A 5384-nucleotide genomic window follows, 5' to 3' on the forward strand; every position below is an offset into this window, starting at 1 on the left:
CCCACCAACCCCCCAGCCCTGACTGGCCAGGCCTGAGGTCGGCCTGAGGAGAGGTGTTTACAGCTGAGCGCTGGCCCCCGCTCGGCGCAGCCTGCCCACTGCGGGCACCTTCCGTCCCTCCGCTGCCCCGGATATCCTTCAGCTTCGTCGCACCGAGCGCCGCGCCAGCCCCTCTCCCCGCCGGAGGGTTGTTTTCATGGCTCCCTCAGCCCGACCTCTGCTGACTAACTCGCTCTCCTCTCCCGTCCCAAACCCTCCTCCTCTTGGCACTACTCTGCGCCGCTCGCCCAGCGGCTCACATCACACTCCCACCTCAGACCCGAAGCTCCGAGAGGCGCAGGGCCAGCGAGAGCGAAATGTGGCGCGCAGCGGTCCCCGGGGCTGCGTTAGTGGACCGTGGGGGCCCGAGACTACAAGCCCGACGCGGCTCCCCGGCGCCCTTGTGGCCATCCACCCCCGCCGCAGCCGCCGCTTCGCCTCACTCCCAGCGCTCAGCCCGTCCCCCTGCCCGACTCGCAACCGAGCCCCGCGGCTCCCGGGCTTCACCCGCCCGTCGCCCCGGCCGGCCCGCTGGCCCCGCGCCTCGGCCAGCTCCTCGCCCGCCCGCTGTCTCTAGCTCTGGCGCCCCAGCTCCCGATCCCCCTCGCTCGCCCAGTTCTTTCTCTGCTGTTTGCCCTGTCAAAACACTGCCCGGGTCACGTGTCCTAACAACAGCCAACCCACCGCTCGTCACTTCCTCCCCGGCGGCCTCCTCTGTAGGAGCCCGGTTGTTATGGCAACACCCCGCGCGCCCAGGGCCGATAGCCCTGGGGCCTGGATTTCTGTGCAAGTGCCCAGAGGCTGCACAGGCGTGGGGAATGGCAGCTGCGAAGGGCCGACAGACTCTGGGAGGCTCGCGAGGCGCTAGGGCCCCGCTCGGCCCCTGGCCGCGCCGAGAGCCGGCTGCAGCGCGTCTGGGACCAGGAATCCGAGCTGCTGCGCTATTAGAACACGGGGTAATGGGGAGATGTCATCCCGGGCCTGCCCTAGACGTGGAAGATAATTATAGTCTCCTCCTCCTCCACATGGGAGGTTGGCTCTGGGTTGTTACCGAGCCCAAGTGGATTGCATGCAGCACACGGTGGGACCCGGGTCTAATGTAGCCGGGGCAGGAGAGAGGGCAGCCATGCGCATCAAGGAGTGAGGAGTTCAAGAACAAGAAGCCCCTCTCACTCTAGATTTTCCCAAATCACTAAAGGGTTTAGTAGGATTTGGAACACAAGCTCCCAAGATACTCGCTGTGCTAAAAATAACTTTTATAACGCCTAAAACCCTGACTCATGGCAGGAAGACACTTCTGACACTGTTATTGTTGAGGAGCTGTAATTGTTGTCCTATAACAATGTGACATGGTGACATTTCGTGTTGTGATGTCGTGTCATTACTTCAACACAAACAGATGAATAGGATCTGCTGTAATTAAAAAAGCAGTACTAACAAGGGCTGAAGCTATTAGCTACTCAGTTTATAGACAAAGTACATATGGGGTTGTGAGCTCAAAACAGAGACAAAGTACCCAATTTGCAATATTCTTGAGGTCATCTAAAAAAAATTTTTTTAAGATGTAATATTTCATATAAGAATTAAAACAGGGACACCTGGGTGGCTCAGTCGGTTAAGCGTCCATCTTCGACTCAGGTCATGATCTCACGGTTTGTGGGTTTGAGCCCCGCATTGGGCTCTGTGCTGACAGCTCAGAGCCTGGAGCCCACTTTGGATTCTATGTGTTTCCCTGTCTCTCTCTCTCTCTCCCCCGCTCATGCTCTTGCTCTCCAAAACAAATAAAACATGAAAAAAAAATTTTTAAACAAAGAATCAAAACAGTAAAGTATTAGGGTAAGTATAAAGGTGATTTATTTTAGGTGTGCCTGGGTGGCTCAGTCAGTTAAGAGTTTAACTCTGGATTTTGGCCTCAGGTCATGATCCCACCCCTGGTGGAACCAAGCTTCCCATGGGCGACGTACTGACAGAGCAAAGCCTGCTTAGGATGCTCTCTCTGCCCCTCCCCTGCTCTCTCTCAGAATAAATAAATCAACATTCTAAAAAAGGTGATTTACTTTATAGTCTTTGTACTCCTTTATCATTTCCAAAGTTTTACAGTATTACTTTTACATCAGAAAAGTTTTTGCATTTTTTTTGCCTCACATCAAATACATGAAACTTTAATTATGAAAAATGTTAATTTTCTAAATGTTATGATATGTAAGGAAAATCACATGGACAACTGCAATGATTAACCTTAACTCTAAGATTTTATTTAACCAAAACAAGGGCAGAACATTTAGGAAGGTAACATTTCATTTTCAGTAAAATGTTCTCCTATCATGAAGATGAAACTTCTAACAAATGCCAACAGTTCCTTAATCTCTGTAATGGCTACATAAGTTAACTCCTAGTGGATTTGATTTTGATATTATTCAATACTGTGTTATGTAGTTTCTGAAGTTTTACTTGTACAAATCAACCTTGGTAATGAGAGACAGAAACAACACTTCCAGATAATCCAAAATCCTAAATTTAGCACAACAGCTGGGACCAGATAACTATTATAAAAGGCCTAGTAAGTGAAGAGATCTGGAAGCTAGATCTGTGATTTAGCTCCTTTTCTCTGCCTATTTTGAAAAAGGTATAAAGACCAGAAAAATGTTGAGAGCAGAAGCTGAGAATACTGGATAATATGGAACACAAATTAAAAGAATTCTCTTTTAAATAATTAAGTTTAATAGCACAGAGATAAATGATGACATCTGAACATGTTAGACTAACTTGAAGCTTTTTATTAGGAATTTTAAATCTGTTTAACAATTGGAGATAATTATAGCAAAGGAAAGAGTACTTAAAAGTGTTCTTTTTTACCCATTCTTCAAATTGTTTCATTTACTTAACACATTTACTGAGCACCCACTATTTGCTAGGCACATGCTAGTCTCAGAATAAAAGGTGATGAAAAACAAGGTCACTTCTCTTATGAAGCTTGCGGTATTGACTAAGTTACATAGCTTTGGTCAAGTCACATTCTACAGCCTTTTTATACCTATAAAAATGAAGGGTTTTGACTCTCACAGAAGGTAATTTCTTTCCTTTCCAAAACAATTCTATTATTGTAGAAAACATATCCCAAGTGGTTGGAAGTAAGGACCTCCCCACAATGGCAACTCTTAAGTGTTTGTGATAAATGTGTTTGCACTTGAGGCACCCAAGCAAAACAAACATCTCTGGTTGCTACTTGGCGAGGGGTTAAGGGTCAGTGAAGCAAGGCAGTCAAAACAGCTGACAGGAACCTTCCTCTTTTTCCATTTGATATGCTCTCCATTTTGCTTTCCTCTAGTGTTCCAAAGACTTATAATTAATTTCAAAAAAATTCATTCTTCTTCAGCAAGGACATAATCCACTCAACTTTTACAGATTTTGTTGACATAGAAGTATGTAACAAAACGGTGTATTTAATCGGGGTCTCTATAAGCTCTTTTACGGATGTTGAAGATAACTTGTTTGCCCACTTTATTAATACAAAGCTGTTACTGTTACCAAGGTCATGGGACCAGTCCAGGGTACCAGAATGAGCTCTACCAAAGTAGAGATGGGTACCCTTTTCTTCTTGTATCTCTAGCACCAAGCAAAGGACCTGGCACAGAGTAGGAGTTCAATACATGTCAAACTTTATATTATCCAGAAAAATTTTCGTGTACATGCCCCAAAACTGTACCCCTAATACTGATTGGTATTTCCCCCCTACTGTGTTAAAGCTAGGGAGTTGGGAAATCAGTGAGTGGCACAAACTTCATTTGTGAAGGAAAGGCTTTCACTGTCCTCATGGTACTATCTCATAATAATAGTAGGAACGTGTCCTGGTTTGAACTGTGCCCCCCAAAATATTATGTTGAATTGTTAATCCCTGTACTTGTGAATGTGACCTTATTTGGAAATAGGGTCTTTGCAGATATAATCAAGTTAAGATGAAGTCATACTGGATTCAAGTGGGCCCCTAAATCCAACTACTAGTTTCCTAATAAAGAGAGAGTGATTTGAAGACAGAGTAGACAAGGGAAGATGGCCATGTGACAGAGACAGGAATGATACAGCTGCAGACCTAAGGAATGCAAAAGATTGCCAGGAGCCACCACAATCTAAGCAAGAAACAAGTAAGGATTTTCCTCCCAGAGAGTTCAGTGGGAGCATGGCGCTGCCAATACCTTTGTTTCAGCCTTTTCACTTTCAGAACCGTGAGAGAATAACTATTATTGTTTTAAGGCACTCAAGTTTCTTGTATTTTGTTACTGTAGCCTTATGGAACCAATCTAGAACTCTAGCAAACAATATCGCTACAATTTTTTTTCTTGGCCTGTAAGCTATATTGTTGATATTTCAAGTTTTCTGAAGTCCCAGGCTCTGGTCATCTAAATATGGATATCTTTAATTCTGTAATAATCACAGTAAATCAGTTGCAAATGTGAAAAAAAATCTCTCAAGTGTTGAAGAACAATTTTGACCATAGCTAAAGGATTTTCATGAATAAGTGGTTGAGAATCATCAACTGAAAATACACTATTTTAAATATGGTGAATGGTCAATCTGTCTCATCACAAAGTCTTGTGAAAATAAAGAAGAGTAGAATTAATTATTGTGTAGATAAAGCTAGTCTTGCATTTTAAGTAAAAAAAAAAAAATTGAATTGTATACTTCTGGTTCTTGAAGCAACACAAGGAAAGGCAAGCTATCTCTTCATAAAGCTAAATTGTTTCCACTGGTTGACTTAAATTCATTGCAGTTCATGTGTTTCTAAGGGAGAAAGATTGTGGAGTTGTTAAAGTATCATTTCTAATAAACAATGCTTCACCTTCCCTTAAATTGACTGGCTGGTTTGTCTTTTTTTTTTTTTTAATTTTTTTTTTGAGGCTCCTGTTTGTCTACCTTCTCTAACCACAAGTATAAGGAAATGAAAAGTGATTCTGCTTCCTGTCTGCAGAAGTGACTACAGTACTTAGAAATACAAAAGCGTCTAAATTTCAAGCCATGGAATCCCTTAATCAGATATGCTGAGCTGCTAGAGGTCTCTGAGTCATCAAGATTTAAGATCTTTTCAAAAGTTAATTGTTCATTTTTGTGACAGTAACTGTGCTTAGCAGTTCATGTATATTATACATTTTATCCTGTTACCACCTTCTTATCTTGTGGATTAGGAAACTGAGGCTCAGAGAAGTGACTTTCCCAAAGCTACAGTTACTAAGTAGGAGTCTACTTCCTTTAATGGGCTCATTTGATGTCTATAACATTATGAAGTCAGTTAAATTATTCCCAGATTTTCAAATGGGAAAACTAAGGCCCAGGAACACTGAAAATAGTTG

General features: G+C 43.5%; 1 protein-coding gene across 1 annotated transcript in view; it reads right to left on the minus strand.

Annotated features, from left to right (window-relative positions):
* FAM214A (family with sequence similarity 214 member A) overlaps positions 1-678 on the minus strand; it is an 85934-nt gene extending 85256 nt beyond the window's left edge. The window contains exon 1 of the mRNA XM_029950555.1: positions 313-678. The gene's annotated coding sequence lies outside the window, so the exon portion shown is untranslated. The remainder of the gene's footprint in view (positions 1-312) is intronic.
* Positions 679-5384: the final 4706 nt, after the last annotated feature.

Source organism: Suricata suricatta, chromosome 9 (assembly GCF_006229205.1).
Source record: "Suricata suricatta isolate VVHF042 chromosome 9, meerkat_22Aug2017_6uvM2_HiC, whole genome shotgun sequence".
NCBI classification, from domain to species: Eukaryota; Metazoa; Chordata; class Mammalia; order Carnivora; family Herpestidae; genus Suricata; species Suricata suricatta.